At 45.5% G+C, this 20,072-nt stretch overlaps 2 long non-coding RNA genes across 5 annotated transcripts; one reads left to right on the top strand and one right to left on the bottom strand.

Annotated features, from left to right (window-relative positions):
* Window positions 1–1,263: 1,263 nt before the first annotated feature.
* On the bottom strand, window positions 1,264–18,342 carry LOC308592069. 4 transcript variants are annotated; one of them, XR_014010340.1, is made up of 5 exons: window positions 17,971–18,342; window positions 17,010–17,280; window positions 3,703–3,826; window positions 2,700–2,770; window positions 1,265–1,531 (listed from the first exon to the last, which is right to left on the bottom strand). It is a non-coding gene; the product is annotated as an uncharacterized lncRNA (long non-coding RNA). The 4 variants fall into 4 exon arrangements; XR_014010341.1 differs by lacking the exons at window positions 17,010–17,280; window positions 17,971–18,342 and adding an exon at window positions 6,676–6,785 and having other exon boundaries at window positions 1,264–1,531; XR_014010342.1 differs by lacking the exons at window positions 17,010–17,280; window positions 17,971–18,342 and adding an exon at window positions 6,082–6,305 and having other exon boundaries at window positions 1,264–1,531.
* On the top strand, window positions 9,455–17,113 carry LOC308592046. Its single transcript, XR_014010312.1, has 3 exons — window positions 9,455–9,886; window positions 12,509–12,644; window positions 16,980–17,113. It is a non-coding gene; the product is annotated as an uncharacterized lncRNA (long non-coding RNA).
* Window positions 18,343–20,072: the final 1,730 nt, after the last annotated feature.

Genomic DNA, 20,072 nt, shown 5'->3' with positions numbered 1-20,072 from the left:
CTTTAAGAAACTCCCTTCTCTTTTAGTATTTCTGACTATCTGATCTCGTCCAGAGCACAGTTGAGACAAGCCTAGTTAGCTCAGTTGGCTAGAGTGTGGTGCTGGTAATGCCAAGGTTGCAGGTTCGATCCCCGTATATGAGACAGCTGCATATTCCTGCTTTGCAGTGGGTTGGACAGGATGATCCTCAGGGCTCCTTCCAACTCAACAATTCTGTGATTCTATTCAAGAATACATGGATAGAAATGCACCCTGTGTGTGCTCAGAAGGGCTCTTTTAAAGCCTGCAAAAGACATGGTGCCTCCAAGAGGTAGGTGCAGAGAGTACTGATGTCTGGGGACCACAGCCAGCAGGGAACCCAGACTTGGAGCTTTCATGTTCTTTCTTTCAGAAGCCCATCTGTGTTCCCGCTGGAAATGAAGTTATGAAGCAGAACCCCCACCCCTCTAGTGCATTGTTCTCGTCCTCAAGTTGTAACCCTTTGAATAACCACAATCTGCCTTTTGTTTTTTACTAGCAAGAAGTACAGATCTTTCCTGGGGTGGGTTTGTCTGCAATCAGGGGCTCCCTAGAAATGATCTTCTGCAATAAGTGTGGGTGGGTCTAAGAGGATTCTCTGACCCCAAATAACAAATGCAAAATGTAACAACTGTTCAGTGAGGCTTAGGCAAGAAGAAGAAGAGTTTGAACTTGATATCCCGCCTTTCACTCCCCTTAAGGAGTCTCAAAGCGGCTAACAATGTCCTTTCGCTTCCTCTCCCACAGCAAACACTCTGTGAGGTGAGTGAGGCTGAGAGACTTCATAGAAGTGTGACTAGCCCAAGGTCACCCAGCGGCTGCATGTGGAGGAGCGGGGTAGCGAACCCGGTTCACCAGATTACGAGTCCACCGCTTTTAACCACTATACCAGAAGCTAAAGACTGGGCACTCAGTGAGAACTCACAGTATATTTAGATTAATGTAAAACTGTATACATGTCTACTTTGAACTCTCTTTGTGGCTTTAACAGATGTGTGTGTCTGGGAGAAATTCAACAGGTTAGGCTTTTCTTCTAGGAGATTCCATTCTGGAGAAAAGCTTCACTACCTGGCATCAAACTATCAGTGCGTACATAAATGGTATATCTTGGGGCCTGACAATGCACCTAAAAAGGGGACACAACTTTGAATATGACATGAGGCATATGCATTTTTATTTTTTTGCAGAGCTTTTTCCTCTTTTCAGAGTATGTTGGAAGGTGCAGTATGTGGGTGCACCTCTGGATAAACATCTTGTAGGTTCACATTCAAGACACCAAATGACAGGCTTGAAGACCACAATTTATTTGCAATTGCTGAATTTTGACAGGTTCCTTGAGGCAACTGGGGTGACTGCCCATGAAATCAGGGTTCAGGGCTAATGGAAGACAGGGGTGGAGTGGAGGTATCAAGCAGTGGAGGTGTGCCTTTGAGATCTTTTGGTGAACCTGCTGAGCATCTGGGTTGATTGCAATCTGCTTCTCAGTTTTCTTCAGCCATAGCCTCCTCTGCATCTGTGAGGAGAAAGTAGAGGGCATGTGATTCATTACTCTGAAAGATCAGCCCTCAGGAAGGCAGGAACCACACAATTAGAGAACTGAGAGGGACTTTGGAAGTCATTGAGTCCAGTCCCTTTCATTACAAGCATTCCCAACTTGTGGCTTTCTAAAAAAGAAGGGGCAGATTTGCTCTCTCACTCCCAAACACAAATCTATTGGGATTGGGTCCATTGTCCCCCTGTTTTTACCATCAGGAATTGCCTCCTAACGTTCTACCAAAATCTACTTTCCTGCAACTTAAGCCACAAGACCCACTCCTCTCCTCTGGAGCAGCAAAGGATGATTCTTTGCCATCTTCCAATTGAGAGCCTTCCATGGATGTAAAGAGTGTTCTCCTCTCCTCTCCCCCTTCACTCTTCTATTCTCTAGGCTGAACCAACTATGTGTTGTATCCAATGTTAGTGCCAGTTCAAGTAGGCCCATTGAAATTAAAGAGCATGCCTAACATAGGTCCATTAATTCCAATGGCTCTAATCGGAATATAAATCAGTTGGATATGACTATAACCTTTCCTCTGAGGGCATGCTTCTTGGGTCTCAGCTCATCCTTATTGCCCTCCCCCCAACTCATCCTGAGTCCTCTATTGATTGCCTTCTCATCTTCCTAGAGCAGCATTCACCTTGTGGAATATCTGAGCAAAAGACAGACATTCAGCAGGTCGGAAACTTCCCATCATGGATACTTCTTTGTTAGCAAAGTTACACCTGCTGAATTCTTGTCCACTAAAATTAAAGGAATGGGAGGACTTGGCTTGGACAGAACAGCCAAAACAGAAAGCCATCTTGACCAGAAAGTTGCCAGCCTAGGTGTTCTCTCTCACTGCCCAAATCACGTTTGAAAGGACAATTCTGCTGAAGCCCATAGAAAGGGTTGAAGCATGCAGTTGGCCTTAGTTTATGTTTAATGCCTGAAAAACTTTCCCCTGTACTCCAATGTGCCCTCAAGACAAGATGTTAGCGAACCATGATCAAGACCATAAATGGTGCGGATCTCATTTCTCAGAGAGGAAGGACTTTTAAATAATTCATTGGAGGAAAAGGGAAAGCTGCCAAAGCATAGAGACTATCCAAAAGGTTCATCATCCTTTTCCCCCATCCCCCAGAATCTTCTGGTCCATACCAACCTCTTTTGCTTACATAACTTCCTATGGGTTTCCAATTTTCGTCATAGCAAATACATTCCATTTTTCCCGCACTAGAAATAGAAAGAGATGCAGCTTAAGATCAGACTATGCATCTCTAATACATATTAAAAATGACTGAACAGCTTCCTCCACCACAACAACCATGCCTCTGAATCCTGGAATGATTGTTTGGATATCAGCTGAAACAGCTATCCTTAAAAATTATTTAGGGGAATTCAAGGCACTTAGAAAACAATAATGCACTGTATCCCATCTTAGTCCTCCTCAGAGTAGACTGAATTTGAATCAATGGATATGACTAAATAGATTCCATGAATCTAAGCCCACTATTTATAGTGTGTGTCCTTTGAGGTAGACATAAGCTTACAGTGAAGACGTCGTAGACCATTGATGAGCAGAAAATTGACATCCATCAATTTAGTTGGTTTGCAGGTGGTTTAGCCACAATCTTACATGGATGCAGAGTGGTTGATTGTGCAATGGCACCAGCCTTCCTGAATGCACAAGTGCCCTCCAGGTGTTTCACACTACAGCTCCAGCCAACTTGGCCAACAGTCAGAAGTGTTGTAGCATCCAAAGAATCTGAAGGGTACCAGGTTAGGGAGCATGGAGCACACTAATAACATTGATCATAATGATAATAATAGAGAATGGAGAATAGCTTCCTGCTTTCAGTACACCTATGTGATGAACACAGAGTGTTCCTGGAGCTACACAAATCCCCACTATCTACCTTTCCTTAGCTTTTAAACCAGGAGAGCCTCTGTACCTTTTCCCTGCTGAGAAATTTCCAGAAGGCCAACTGGGTGCCCATTTTTGTGTCCCTGAACCTCCACCCTCTTTGAACTGCTCCTTGTGGGACTCTGACCTTCCTTTGTTTAGGATTTTATGATCTGCTACACACCAGTCTGCCATGCCTCTCCAGCTACAAGGATGTCCTCACCAAGCATCTGAAAGGATTTCCTTTCCCTTTCATACTTACGCATTCGGTGTACACCTCTGACGACCGCAGCCTCCGGCCATTGCACAGCTCATGAGTGCCAGAACAGACACCAAGATCACAAGATTCTTCATGATAGATGGTGAGGGAACTGGCTTTGAATCAACTGAAATGAGAAGCGGGAGGAACTTGCAATTATATTTTTACTGAACTCCAGAAAACATACAATAAGCACAAAGCAATAGAGTCCATGAGAGCAATATCTGCAGCAACATTTAGAGTCATATTGCAAAGGATAATATCACAAAACATCTGAGGAAGTGACTCAGAATCATAGAAATGTAGAGCTAGAAGGGACCCCGAGGATCATCCAATCCTCTGCAATGCAGGAATCTCATCATCATCATCATCATCATCATCATCATAATAATAATAATAATAATAATAATAATTTATTATTTGTACCCTGCCCATCTGGCTGGGTTTCCCCAGCCACTCTGGGCGGCTTCCAACAAAGATGAAAGATACACTAAAATGTCACATATTAAAAACTTCCCTGAACAGGGCTGCCTTCAGATGTCTTCTGAATGTCAGGTAGATGTTTATCGCTTTGACATCTGATGGGAGGGCGTTCCACAGGGTGGGTGCCACTACCAAGAAGGCCCTCTGACTTGTTCCCTGTAACGTGGCCTCTCGCAGTGAGGGAACCACCAGAAGGCCCTCGGAGCTGGACCTCAGTGTCCGGGCAGAACGATGGGGGAGGCACACTTGACAGATGATTTAGAGTAAGACAGAGCACATCTCTGACATGAGCAAATGTTCTTGAGCAGCATGTAGGCTACTTAGGAATGCCCTCCACCGTGCAGAAGGACCCATTGGAAGTTGTAGACAATGTCCATTCTTGTTCACGTAAGATGACCAACATGCTGTGTCAGATTTGTCTTTAGAAACTTATTGCTCAATCCACCCAATTTGGATAAATTACTCTTTCAGAGAATGCCACGTCCCATGTTTTGTCCAGCCAGCCAACCTTTCATTGAAAACCTTCCATTGGCTGTCTATCTCTAGTAGTGTCATTGCCCTCCCCCCCCCCCAAGAGCTTTCAGGCCAGAGGGGGAACATTAGGGAACCCACCCACCCCTTTTTATTCTTTTATACTTAGAGAGTTTCTCAGTATACTCCTAAACAGGCAGCATCCCCTGAACAGGCCTGATGCTGTGCAACAGTCACCAACTGACCTTAAAATACCTGGGCTGGATTGCCCCTCTTCATACCTGAGCTCCAGGGAGAGTCAAAGCAACGTCTTATCTGCCAAAGTAACACACTAAGGAGTTGGCAAAAAGGACATCCCTTGTTTCTGGAGAGAATCCCAATCCTAATTGCTGCTGAAAACAGGAAACATTAGGGAACCCACCCCCCTTTTGAATGTTTTTATTAAAGATTGCCTTGGGTTAGTACATACATTGTTTCATAAAGTTTTCTTTAGAGATCAGTGATATTCTTTCTGAGACTTTAATGTATAAAGTATAGGTTTGGAGGAGAAGAGCAGGGGGAGAGATGGGGGGATAGTGAACTTTCATTCTTTTACATAGTGTATGCACAAGGTTTTGGATCAGCGCCACGTGGGTAGGTTCTCTTCCTTTTCATTTGTTAGTTTTTGTTGGCACTGAGAGGCATTGGGGGCCCTAGGGCTTGGTTGATGGCCCCCTTCTTTAAAGAAGATACAATGGTACCTTGGTTTAAGAACAGCTTAGTTTATGAATAACTTGGATTAAGAACGCTGCAAACCCGGAAGTAGGTGTTTTGGTTTGTGAACTTTTCCTTGGTTTAAGAACATGTTCCACATCCTGTTGAGTGTGTTCCATTTGTAAATTGAGTCCCCCGCTGCTATGGGAAAGCATGCCTTGGTTTAAGAACGCTTTGGTTTAAGAACGGACTTCTGGAAAGGATTAAGTTCATAAACCAAGGTACCACTGTACTCACCCTTTTCTGGTGAATTCTCAGACAGGCATGCAGACAGAAATTGACTTGGCACTTCCCAAAGCAAAAGGAACCATCTAAAACTATTAACTCAAGAGTATCAATAAAGGCAAACTTTAAAAAAGCATACATAACATATTTAAGTAGAAAGATGTTTAAATAATATACTGTTAACAACTCCTTTAAACACTATTATTTATACATAAAGTTACATGATAAAAACATTTTCAGTATAGAAGAAAGGGCACTAATAAACACATTGAGTATTTGAAAAGTGCCGTAAAGCCCAGCACTCCACTCAGGAGATTCTGGCCCAAATTTCCTCGTCCCTCAGAGCATTTTTGTCTGCAGTTTCTTTTTTCCAGGTATTTCTGGGGAACAGCCAGGACAGCACTGGGTTGAATCTAACTGCTGCAGGTCAAAAGAAAATGGGATTCTTACCAAGCTAGTGGTCTTTCACTCTTTCTCCAGGGATGGAAAGAAATTCGCTTTCAGAGAAGTCAAGAGATGTGTAGAGCAGAGGAACCCACCTTTGACTGGTTTAAATAGCCAAATGATCAGTATCTTAATCTTAATCAAGATTAAGATGCTCATTGACATTTGGAACTCACACAATCGTTCCACCAGGGACAAGCTGTTACAGGGCACAGGGAGTTACTTCCTGAAAGCACTTCACAGTTTTCATCACCTCATTGGTTCTCCAATGAGAAGAAACGTTAAGTCATGTAACTCTGTCCTTAAGTACAAGGTGGGGGTTAATATTCCCCCACCAATTTATGATAGTTCAAATGCGGCATGAGGCACCCTGATCTGAAGTGGGAGATAAGTGGGGAAGTGTGAGGATGATGTCAGGAGGTTATCAGCTGGTTATCAGCTGCCTTGGGGAGTTTCCCCTGCCCCTTTCCAAAAGCCCTTTGCTTCTCATTGAAGCTCAGCACTTGGGACTTCCAAAGGGCCACCTATCAGCTGATAGTTGGTGCTCCAGAGACCCCTTTTGCCCTCGCCCAGCCGCCTTTGCGCTTGCCTATACCTGACCTCAGATAGGATGTCAGGTGATTGGGAAGCTTGCCCAGAATTGTCTGATGGGCGAAATGGGGAGGTCTGGTAGGCCTCATTGAGGCTGAAGGTTCATCATCCTTGCCCTGGCACAATAATGTTTAGAAAAGAAACACATGTCAAAATACCCTGCAAAGTTTAACATGAAGAAGTGGGGAAGAGGAAGATGTGGGAACACTCTGCAAAAAAATATTAAGAAGGAATGCAGGATGAATGTTCCTTGTCATGTAACATCAACACAACATGCACATCAAATATGCTTAATAATGGCCAGGTATGCCCAATCTCCGTGTGAACTTTGTTGAAGGAAATTGGGAAGAAGCCTCACTGAATGTTTCACCTGGAGGAGACCTCCCATCAAATTGTGATTGACAGGTACCAAGGAGTCCATGTGGTGGCAAGAAGCTGTTTCCTCCAAGCCCTGCTTATAGGCTTTCTGTAGGCATCTAACCAATCTCTGTTGAGAATCAGAGCCTGGACTGGTTGGAGCCATTGACAGATTAAGCAGTGCATTTTATGTCACTCAAGGCAAGTGAAGGGGAGCATGGAGGATAGCACAGATAAGCTGAAATATACATTCCAGTTTATCAATATTCTTCTTTAGCTGTGTTGCCCAGAACTAGACCGCGTGCAAGAGATCAACTTCATCACCCTCCTCTGCACACATTCCAGCTTATCAATATTTCTCCTGAACTTCTTGAACTAAACACAGTAATCTAAGTGTGGTATGAACAAGGAAAAATAGAGCTGTAGCACAAGATACTCTAGGATCAATCAAGCATGTGTGTGTGTGTGTGTGTGTATCCCCAAATAGAAGCAAATAGATAATATCAACATAAAACATCTCCCCTCCTCTCATAACAGAACAGGAGAGCAGGAGCATTAGCACCATATATACGGAAATCATACATGAATGAAAGGCAAAAATAAATGCACAAAGGAATAAATGTCTGATTCAGATATCTGAAGATGCACATCAATGAGCAGCTGTTCAGAACCTTTGATTCTCCAGCTGATCAAAAACTCTGGGAGTATAGCCAGAGATAAGAGTGAGTGAATCCGAGAGACAGGGAGTCTGACATGTGGGAGTTAACTTTTCTTGGTGAGGAATGCATTGAGGTTTTCTCCGTACGAAATAATGGAAATCACTGGGCAGCTTGTTTTATAAACTGTTTCTCAGGAGCAGATTACATTCACATAGTAGGACTTGCATGTACAAGTACAGAAATAGGAGCTAGACCTCAGCCGAAGACCAGGAGAGGATGATGGAAGCCAAATTGTCTTGGTGGTTTCCAATAGAGATTCTTAGCTATGTGATTCAGAAATTTCTAAAGTAAAGTCCCACTATATAGCGTTAAAGGATAATGACCTTTCTTCACCCCACAGCAAATAACAGTCTGTGGGTAATCTTTTCTAAGACTGCAATGTTCCTAATGTTCTTATACCATGTTTGCAATGATAGATTGTCCAAAAGTTCCTATTGTTGTACTACTGTTTGCCTGACAGCAGCCAGTAAGGATGCTAGTTCCTTCGAATGGAAGCCGTTGTCTGAGTCCAGAAATAAAGGTAGTATTGATTGATCTAACAGATACCTGGTTATCATGTTGCACTGTTATATCAAAGCATGACTGTAAGCCAAAGACAGATTAGTAAATAAGGAGCTGTCCTCTTAAATTAAGATATATAATACATAATTCCCTCCATTGTTTCAAATCCAGGATTGTGATGCAGCACTACAAATCTTCCAATGGCAATGGCTGTCTTAAATTTTTAATATCTATGAGAATACATAATTCCCTCCATTGTTTCAGCATGTCCAGGAAATGAATATTCCTCTTAAATCCTACGTCAGACAGTGTATCCGTGCCAGAGGCATGATTTTTAGGCTTAGCCACATACCCATTGACGAGGCTGTGGATTTTGTGTAGATAAGGACAGGACTGCAGGATGTGTTTCAGGGGCTGTGTGTCTATGCATTCAGGCTATGTGTCAAGGAACTGCCATCGGAGCCAGGGGGAGAGGGAGGGCTCCAGAGGGATTCCGGAGAGCGTCCCGGGAGGGAGAGAAGCAGCACATCTTCTGGGGAAGGAAATCAGCGTAGCACCAGTGGAGAAGGGGGGCAGATGGGGGAATCGGCGAGGTTGCTCCATGACTCCTCACCGGGGACCAGCGGGGAGAGCACAGGTCCTCCGCTGCCCACACCCTCCCTGTGCAGAAAGCTTCCGCACAGGGAGAGTAGGTGGAGACTAGGCGTCAAAGAACTTCTTTGCTGGAAGAAGTTCAAGAAACGCCCACTGACAGATTCTGCCAGCGATTGAGACAGCCATGGGCGAGTGGCTGTCTGGACAGAAAGGGTTCACTCAGGCAACCCAGCCAGGTGTGGCGCTGATTTACGCACAAGCAACCCCTAGAACCATTACACTATGCTATCAGATCCTTCAAGGGTCCCAATTTAATCAGGACATCCTGAATTGACAGAAGCTGCTCTGGCTTCTTATCCCAATCCGGGATGCCCTGATTTTCCCAAAGACCGCTCTAAGCTGTGCTGCATCTCAAAATGCAGCATGGGCTGGAGCGATCTTCCTGGAGGCTGCTCTAGGCTATGGGAAAGGAAGAGGTCAGCAGCAGGGAGGCGGCGAGCAACGGAGATGGGTGGTGGTGGGGTGCCCAGAATTTTTCTCACAAAATGTTGAAGGGTGTATGCTAACAACAACCAAGAAATACATCAATGGGTCCAATATACATTCCTTTGGGGGGCTTTCTCCAATGTGCACATTCATATTTGTGAGATGGGTTATGGAGAAGAAAATGATTGGGGAGCTGTGCATTATGCAATTCTGGCATGGATATAGTAAACAGTCAGGATATAGGAAACACACAGCCTTGGTAAGGTGCGCCCTGTTCTCCACGTCAGCACAAGATGCCTAATTGCCTTCCCTAATGGCACTTGGTCTTAGTCCAGAAAGAGGTTGCATCACCCAACAGAGCTGAAGAAGGGCTATATAAAGAAAGCAGAGAGCACCATCCTGGGCACAGCAGGGACCAAAGGCAACTCTTCCTTGCCTCTATTCTTTTGTGGAGGACACTCCAGTTCTGTCTCATCATGAAGTCGTGTCTCATTCTGCTAGCTGCAATGCTGCTGGTTTCAACGCTGAGCAGTTCAGATGGTGAAGATGAATTGGGCCGCGTAGTAAGTAATGTTAAATGTTTGTGGGTGTCTGTATGTGGGATGGTATGTGGGTGTGAATTGGCTCCTTGCTGTATAGGGCATACAGTAGATGTGTTCAGTTGTTCGTTCTAAAACGAAAGAAATAGGGTGTGAGTAGAAGACGAGAGCCTGGGTTGTTTCCTACTCAGAGCAGACCCATTGAAATTAATGGGTGGGACTAACAGGCCCGGGGGGGGGAACAACTCAAATTGAGCATGAGTTGAACTTTGTACAAAGTTCTGAAGTAAAAAAGGGGAGGGAGGGGGGAGAAAATGCATTGTGTCTGACGTTGGTCCTACACATAAGAACATATGAAGAACCAATGACTCATCTAATCTAGCATCCTGTTCTTCCCATAAAGCAGGAGCCAAGCACAAGAGTAGTCTCCTGTTCTGCAGTTTCCATCAATTGGGTTAGGGCTGCCATATTCCCCAAAGTGAAAGTTGCCATGCGGAGTTCCCAGAAATTTTAGTCAATTTGACGAAATCCACCCGGATGTCATTTTGCCAGTCTGATTCCCTGGAAAACTTGGATATGTGGCAGTCCTAATTTGGATGCATTTCAGCCTCTGACTGTGGATGTAGAGCAGAGTCATCCTGACTAGTAGCCATCAGAGTAGACTCACTACAGTTAATGAGCATAGTTAACTTAGAATCTTTAATTTCCATGGGTTTCCTCTGAGCAGGACTTAGCTAGATTGCAACTCTTTGTCTAATGCTTCAGTTACAAGAGTTGGTTAATTTTGTAACTCAGAAATCCTGGCAGGGGGAAGAAATAAAGGGAGTCAAAGTATCGTCTAGTCTTGTCCCCTTCAATGCAGGAATCACAGCTCCCAAATCCCTAGCAGATGGCCACCCAACCTCTGCTTAAAAACCTCCATGGAAGGTGAGTCCACCACCTTCTGAGGTTGTCCATTCTATTCTCAAACAGCTCTGACCATTAGGAAGCTCTTCCTGGCGTTTAATTGGAATCTCCTTTCTTGCCTTTGGAATCCACCGGTTCGAGTCCCACTCGCTGGAGCAGCAGAAAACAAGACTGCTCCTTCTTCCATGTGACATCCTGTCAAGAGGTCCATCCCACACAATGTCAGAATCAGGCCAGCACCCTCCAATTGGCAGGCGTCTCCTCTATTGTCATTTCTGTGCCCGCTACAGATGTTCTACTTTTTATAAGCATTCTAAAAACTTTGTCTCTCTTGGATTTTCCATTGCTTTCATGGATGTGCTATTGCTCTTTTAAAACTGCTTTTATGTTTCATATATGTGGTATTATATTGCAAGTCACTTTGGGAAGTGCTTCACTAATAATAGTAGTAAAGATAAGGTAAAGGGATCCCTGATTATTAATAATAATATAATAATAATTTATTATTTATACCCCGCCCATCTGACTGGGCTTCCCCAGACACTCTGGGCGGCTTCCAAAAAAATTTAGAATACTGTAATATATCAAACATTAAAAGCTTCCCTAAACACTCATGGGCGACTCTGGGGTTGCAGCGCTCATCTCACTTTATTGGCCTAGGGAGCCGGTGTACAGCTTCCGGGTCATGTGGCCAGCATGACTAAGCCGCTTCTGGAAAACCAGAGCTGCATACGGAAACATCGTTTACCTTCCCACCGGAGCGGTACCTATTTATCTACAGTGGTACCTCAGGTTACATACGCTTCAAGTTACAGACTCTGCTAACCCAGAAATATTACCTCGGGTTAAGAACTTTGCTTCAGGATGAGAACAGAAATCGTGCGGCGGCGGCAGCACAGTGGCAGCAGGAGGCCCCATTAGCTAAAGTGGTATCTCAGGTTGGGAACAGTTTCAGGTTAAGAACGGACCTCCAGAACGAATTAAGTTTTTAACCTGAGGTACCACTGTACTTCTCCTAGCAGTTTGAAAGCACATCAAAGTGCAAGTAGATAAATAGGTACCGCTCCGATGGGAAAGTAAACAGCGTTTCCGTGCGTTCCTCTGGTTCACCAGAAGCAACTTAGTCATGCTGGCCACATGACCCGGAAGCTGTACACCAGCTCCCTCGGCCAATAAAGTGGGATGAGCGCCACAACCCCAGAGTCGCTCACAACTGGACCTAACGGTCAGGGGTCCCTTTACCTAAAAATGTTTTAACTAACAAGTAACATTGTAGTGGGAAGCGGGTGGTGCTTTGGGTTAAACCACAGAGCCTAGGACTTGCTGATCAGAAGGTCTTTGAATCTCCGTGATGGGGTGAGCTCCCATTGCTCAGTTCCTGCTCCTGCCCACCTAGCAGTTTGAAAGCACATCAAAGTGCAAGTAGATAAATAGGTACCGCTCCAGCGGGAAGGTAAACGGCGTTTCCGTGTGCTGCTGTGGTTCGCCAGAAGCAGCTTAGTCATGCTGGCCACATGACCTGGAAGCTGTACGCCGGCTCCTCGGCCAATAAAGCGAGATGAGCGCCGCAACCCCAGAGTCGGTCATGACTGGACCTAACGATCAGGGGTCCCTTTACCTTTACCTAACATTGTAGAATGACATATCTACTATTGTTCTAATAGGCAAAAATAATGTTAAATAGGTCAGTGTAGATCCATCCTTGGATACATTTCTCTTCCTCTCCCTCTCTCTGACCAGGGCAATGACAAAAACGTCTTCAAGCGCAAAGTGGTCTATATGAAAGACAGGATAAAGTCTGCGGCCGCAGCAGAAGCCCTAGGAAATGCTCTAAAAAGCAGTTTGTTTCCTGATGGCTCCGATGATGATGATGATGGTGAGGACCTAGACAACCTTATTATAGAAGTTAGAAGAAGTAATACTAAATGTACTCTCTCTCTCTCTCTCTCTCTCTCTCTCTCTCTCTCTGTGTGTGTGTGTGTGTGTGTGTGTGTGTGTGTGTGTGTGTGATCTTATTTTTATTTTATCAGGGCAAATGGCCATTATCCAGCCAAACTATTTGGGTTAAACGGGTTTACTTCCTCATTTGCCAGGCAGCTCTTCTGAGCATGCTCAACGCTCTAAGGCCACACCTGCACACCGTTAGCTATCCTATGGGTATCAGTGAATACAACCCGACGGACAATCTCTGAGTAGGAATAGCAAGAGACAAATATGGCTTCACATGTTTCACCCCGTGTATTATTTTTTGGAACTCCCAATAAATGATCCGTGGTCCTGGTGAAAATCAGTTTGGCTTTTTCAATAAATTCTGAGATCTTTGAGCTTTTTCAGGAGTGACTCTCCCCCACCACCGTGTGGAATGCTCTCCCCAGGGAGGCATGTCTGGCATAATTGGTGCTGTGCAATGCCAGGTCCATAGGCAACAAAACTGCCACCATGCGTGACTTTTTTGTCTCGCAGGGGATTGACCTGGCTTGCGTGACGGAGACCTGGGTACGGGAAGGCGAAGTAGTCTCCCTACATGAGATAACACCCCCAGGTTTCTCTGTCCTCCATCAATCGCGGACTGTAGGTCGGGGGGGAGGAGTAGCGTTGTTATTCCGGGAGGATTGCTCTTTCAGAGCTCTGCCATCACCGGCGATCTCCGGCATTGAATGTGTTGGTCTCGTGTGGGGCACCAAGGAGAGCTTGGCTGTCTGGCTGGTGTACCGACCACCCAGCACATCTGCAGCCACCCTGTCAGATCTGCTGGAGGTGGTGGCGGGCTGGGCCTTGGAGTTCCCAAACCTACTGGTTTTGGGAGACTTCAACGTCCATGCCGATGCCGCTCCCTCCTCACAGGCTCTAGACCTAGTGACTTCCATGGCAACACTAGGGCTCTCCCAGTTTGTTTTGGGCCCCACTCATCAAGCAGGCCACACGCTGGATCTGATCTTTGGGGCTGGCATAGATGTGATCATGCTCCCCGCTGTGAAAGTGCCATGGTCTGATCACTACGCTTTAAAAGCCAAGATTGACTTCCCGCTCCTCCCCGGCTCGGGTGGCGAACCTATTTGGGCTCGTCCGCGAAAACTGATGGATCCTGATAGATTCCGACAAGCCTTGCGGAACCCTGCTCCTCCTGGCGACTCATTAGATGACCTTGTTGAGGACTGGAATAACCGGCTCTTGGCAGCCATTGATGAGATCGCGCCTAAGCGCCCTCTGCGACCCCGTCGAAACCGGGCCCCTTGGTTTACTGAGGAGCTCCGGAAAATGAAGCGGGATCTCAGACGGCTAGAGCGAGTATGGCGACGGACTCGTGACGGAGCCTCAAGAACATCTTATAGGATGCTTATGAAAGCCTATGAGATGGCTATGAAAGCTGCTAAGAAATCTTACTTTGCAGCTTCCATTGCATCCGCTAGCTCTCGCCCGGCACAACTTTTTAGAATAATTAGGTCAATAACGTCCTTAGGAGGACAACCAAATTTAAGCACAAATTCGACCCACAGCTGTGAGGCATTCGCGAGCTTTTTTGCGGAGAAAGTCCTGTTGCTCCGCCGTGACCTCCCTGCCAATTTAGATACAGTGACTGAACTGGAGGCCCCTCGACTGACTTCAGGTCCAGTGTTGGACCATTTCGATCGGATACTCCCTACTGATGTGGATAGATTCCTCCAAGTTGGTAGGCCCACCACCTGCCTCCTTGATCCGTGCCCGTCTTGGCTGATTAGGGAGTGTCCAGATGTTGCGCGGACCCCCCTGGTTGAAATTATCAATTTGTCCCTTGACACGGGGACATTCCCAGGGGAACTGAAGGAAGCAGTGGTGCGTCCACTCCTAAAGAAAACTTCATTAGATCCCTTAGACCTATCCAATTACCGCCCAGTTTCAAATCTTCCATACCTGGGTAAGGTAATTGAGAGAGCGGTTGCTGAACAGCTTGGTAGGTTTCTGGAGGAAACATCGGCATTAGATCCATTTCAGTCCGGTTTCCGTCCTGGTTTTGGGACGGAGACGGCTCTGGTTGCCCTAACAGATGATATCCGTAGACAACTGGATCGAGGCGGGTCAGGACTGCTGATCCTTTTAGATTTGTCAGCAGCTTTTGACATGGTCGATCATGATCTTCTGGACCATCGCCTTGCAGACGTGGGGATACAGGGCATAGCCCGTAACTGGTTGTGCTCTTTTATCTCTGGTCGGGGACAGAGGGTGGCACTAGGGAGGGAAATGTCGTCACGCCACTCCTTGGTGTGTGGAGTGCCGCAGGGCGCAATTCTCTCCCCAATGCTTTTTAACATCTTTATGCGCCCCCTTGCTCAGATTATCCGGAGCTTTGGGCTGGGCTGTCATCAATATGCTGATGACACTCAGCTCTATCTACTGATGGATGGCCACACCAACTCGGCCCCTTACACACTGACCAGATGCTTGGAAGCTGTGGCTGGATGGTTTCGTGGGAGCCGATTGAAACTAAATCCTTCAAAGACAGAGGTCCTATGGCTAGGTCGGGATAGCATGGGGATGAGGGACCAACTCCCTTCTCTTGCGGGGGCCCAATTAGTGCCATTACCTTCCGTTAAGAGTTTGGGTGTAATCCTTGACGCCTCCCTTTCCATGGAGGCGCAAGTCACAGCAACAGCCAAGGCGACATTTTTCCACCTTCGCCGCATCAAGCAGTTGGTCCCTTACCTTTCCCGCCCCGACCTGGCCACAGTGATCCATGCGACAGTCATCTCCAGGCTTGACTACTGTAACTCGCTCTACGCGGGGCTGCCCTTGAAGCTGTCCCAGAAACTCCAGCGGGTACAGAATGCTGCAGCGAGGCTCCTCACAGGGTCTCTGCCATGGGAGCATATTCATCCAGTGCTTTTCAAGCTGCACTGGCTCCCGGTGGAGTACAGGGTCAGATTTAAGGTGCTGCTTTTGACCTTTAAAGCCCTTCACGGCCTAGGACCCTCGTACCTACGGGACCGCCTCGCCTGGTATGCCCCACGGAGAGCCTCAAGGTCCATAAATAACAACACCCTAGTGGTCCCAGGCCCTAAGGAAGTTAGATTGGCTTCAACCAGAGCCAGGGCCTTTTCAGCACTGGCCCCAACTTGGTGGAACGCTCTGTCTCATGAGACCAGGGCCCTGCAGGATCTGATCTCTTTCCGCAGGGCCTGTAAGACAGAGTTGTTCCGCCTGGCCTTTGGATTGGAGCCAATTTGATTCCCTCCGCCCCCTTTTTCTTTTTTCTTTTCCTTCTCCTGCAATGAGGCTCCATTTTAATATTTTAATGTTCCATTATTTTAATGTTGTATTTTATTTTTGTTTTTAAGTTGTAATCACTCATCTTGTTTTTATTATTGCTTGTAAGCCGCTCTGAGCCCGGCCTTGGCTGGGGAGGGCGGGGTATAAATAAAAAATTATTATTATTATTATTATTATTATTATTATTATTATTATTATTATTATTATCTTTATCTGTTGTTTGGTGCCAGGCAGAAACATTTGGCTTCTTAAGGGTGGCACTGTGACCTGTTTCAGTGGGGAAGGATCTCAGAAGCTGTATTTTTAGTTTACATTGGATCTTCCAGATTGCTTTTAATGTACGGCACTATGGGTCACCCTGTGAGAAAAGCAAATAACACATGGCGGTGATGGTTAAATTTATTCATTGCTTGTTAGAGATCTCCAAGTGACTTGCTACATGCCTGCATTGCAGGAGCTTAGACTAGATGACCCATTGTGTCCCAACTGTATGGTTCTCTATGACTCCATGAACATTGTAACAGCATATGATTAAGGGGTGGGGGTACCCATTTCATTTGTTGGACCCATGGCCATGGGTAAGAAGCTCCAGAGCCAATCACCCTTCCTCTACACAGATGAGTTCTACAAGGGCAAAAGATCAGAGGAAGGGAGCTGACTGGCAGTGCCACCCCTTGGGTCTGTTGTAATTAAGAAGCTGGCAGGTGAGGTGAAGGTTGGTTGAGGTTATGGGGCACTGTGCCTCATTCGTCTTGAGGCTTTAGCCCATTCCTGCCCATGGCATTGGATACAGCCCAAGGAAAACAATGAGCAGTCCCCCCCCCCCTTCTACTACACTGACCTTCCCTAGACAAATCTAAAAGCAGTTCAGGGCAAGGAGGCCACTGACAGGCAAGTCAGTGTAGGGAGGGCTTGAAAGCCACTACTGCAGCAATGAGGCCTTAATCTCTTTTCTTTCTACAAATAGACTTTTTGGATTTTTGATTACGAACCGTACCTCATTCGTCTACCTGATGCCAAAGTTCAGTGAAGCCACGTAAGACAACGAGCCTGTGCAGCAAAGCAGTCCTCATTGCGGATGTTCCTCCTCAGCACCACAAACCCAGAATGTAGAATCCCAGATTGAGCGAAAGATAAGTTCCTTTGGACCCCAACCCACCAATATATCTGAGGAGCATGATACTTATAAATTTGGTTCAGCTCCAGGTTTCTTTTGAGGGAGATGTGGGCAGTAGTTCTTCATTTCACACTCAAATCCACACAGGAAACTGCAAATAATGAAGCATTCTTTGTTTTAATTTCTGTTGTGCAACCAATGATCAAAGTATTGATTAATTACCACAACAGTAGGAAAGGTTTTTAATAACTTTGATGTTTTCATTTATTTTCCTCCTTGGCACTCTTTGCTATAACTGCATATAACACAAGTGTAATGCAAGTAATAAAACATGCTTTGTTTTAATTTCTAAAGTATAAGCAATCAATTGTGGCAAGAGAAGAAAACTTTAAATAACTTCAATTGTTGTTTTATTTTTACATAATTAATAAAGTGGGCATTGCATCGCACATCGCTCTTTTGTCTATTTTTCCTTTAGTGTGTCATTTCTGTAAATTTTAATGCCCCCAGGAGAGGAGAGGGGATTATTTACAGAGGAAAGAAGTTGATAATGCTTAAATCACAATTAAACTAAAAGGTGAAACAGGACAATTTGAAACTTGCATTCCTGGGGGTGAGCAAAGCCTCACCAAGTCCCCTCTGAAACCCAGAGACAGACTTTGGATTCTGAAGGGACCACAGCCATGGAAATTTGCTACCCAACTCATAAAGAAATAAATATGTAACATCAGCAAAACAAATAGAAAGCATGATAAATCAGGTCACTATGTTTCCCTGAACCTTCGAAGCACTTTTAATAAAACACAACTTATTTCAGTTCTCCTCCAGGATTTTTACTCACAATTTAGCCAGATGTGCAAGGATATCACAATCTAATGATCCCTGGCATGCAAACAGTCTGATAAGCAGCAATGAGTCTCTGTCAGCTTTTTGTACATTTAATTACAAGAAAGACACATCCAGGGCTTCCCACCTCCTCTCAGCGAAGAAGTTGCTCAGCCTAAATCAGAATCCCACCCGCAACAGGAAGGATGCCAGAACCCTGCTTTTCTCCTCCTTCCCTTCCACAGTTCTCTGAGCCTCACCCATCTCCTGTGCCAGGACTGATTGGTTGGCCTATCTCTTCCCCAGAAAACACAGACTCCGGCTTATTTGATGGTTGCCTGGCAATGCTTTGGCCGGCTTCCAACTCTTCCACTCCTTGTGAACTAACGGCTTCCTGGGCTGTCCTGTCTGGAATCTCACAGTTCTCCATCATATGCCAAGTTAACCTCTTGTTCACACAGCTCAAATTCTGAGGCTGAACCTTCTACTGCACCTTGGAGGGCCAAGTTCCTGACACACAAGATACTCTAGGATTGATCTAGCAGATGTTTTAAAATATAATATATATCATCAACAACAACAACAACCTTTATTACGGTCCAGAGACCCAACAAATCATTATAAAGCAAAGAAAAAGATCATAAGTGAAAAATTTTAAAAGTAGATAAGTATTCACTATACATAGCCGTTTCCCATCTATATTTATATTTGATTGTATAATTTCATCTTATCCTTATCTACCTTAAATAAAATGTTTTTTAAAAGACTTCCACCGTTTGCCTCACACGTTTTTAATAATCTGTTCGTCAGATCCTCTGTTCTTCATATTTTCCCTTTGGATTTCCTTGATGTCTCACTTTGTATTTTTTATATTACACACAAGATTATTCTAAACACAAGCAGATTTTTGTCGTCGAGCCCTGGTTTTGTAAATAATCATTTAAGAACTCCCATTGCTTCATAACCATAGTTTTGGATTTTCTCCTTATTATAGCCGTCAGTTTTGCTAGTTCCAGGTACTCACAAGTTTCCCCAACCATTCTCTTTTTGTTGGGATGCTGTCCTCTTTGATGGCCGACATTCCTGACATCCCTGTGCAAAGGTTTGGCAGTATGCCCAGAGAGGACCTGGGGGAGGAACTCATGCAATTCGGCTCAGTGGGAGGCAGACTCCAGTCAGTTCCATCTGAGAGAGAGCGGAGGAGAAGAGAGAGGCTATGCTTCATCTGTGGCATAGCAAATCACATAGTGAGGCAGTGCTCTAGCAGAGTGGTGTTGGGTTCCCTTTCAGGAGCAAGTGTGGGGGAGAAGCCTGACCCTAGGGAGAAGCAGGTGGAAAAGGAAAGTTCCCAGTCCCTCTAGGAGGCCCAGGACTGGGAGTAAAGTTAGCCAAAGGGTCTCAACTGGGTCCAGTGATTCCGCCCCGCCAGGCACCTGCCACTTAAACGGACTTTGCAAGGGGGGTAGGGAAAAGAGTGCATGAAAATCCAAAGCCTGGGAGCAGAGGAAGAAAGCCTCTTAAAGTGGCAGGCAGCTCTTTAGAACGCCAGGGTGTGAGTGTGAAAAGCTACTTAAATACGCCCAGGATGTTGCAAGAAGGCACCCTCTAATTCACTCTAAGAAGAACTTTGCTCTAAGCTCACCAAGTGCTGCCCAATCCCTGCTCGATACAGAGGCGATTAGAAAGCAACAATGAGGGGTAGAGCACCAAAGGGGGGGCGGATACCGCAGCTCAGAAGCCCCTGTTTCCACCCAAGAGAAGGCTGTGAATGAGGACGCGAGGATCACTCACAACCCCACTGAAACAGTGCAAAGCCACAATGCTGAATAAATAAACTATGTCACTCAACTCTGCCTGCTCCCCCGCAGAAAACCACAAACCTTGACAATGTCCTGCAAACACCTACCACCCATTGCTTCACTTGCGCACACACACGCAGCCCCCCAACTCCCACGCTACAAGAGAAACCTTTTGCAATCAGCGCGGCAATGCATGCTCTTGCCACCTTTATTGCCCCTTTTAATAATATTTTTTATTAATTCTTAACATACTAAAATTTTAGACATACCGCACAAATTATTTTACATATATCCTTATTTGGACTTCCTTCAGCATCTC

This window comes from Podarcis bocagei (assembly GCF_964188305.1).
Source record: "Podarcis bocagei genome assembly, chromosome: 7".
Taxonomy (NCBI): Eukaryota; Metazoa; Chordata; class Lepidosauria; order Squamata; family Lacertidae; genus Podarcis; species Podarcis bocagei.
The sequence above is the reverse complement of the archived record's forward strand: the minus strand, read 5'-3'. Positions and strand labels throughout refer to the sequence as shown.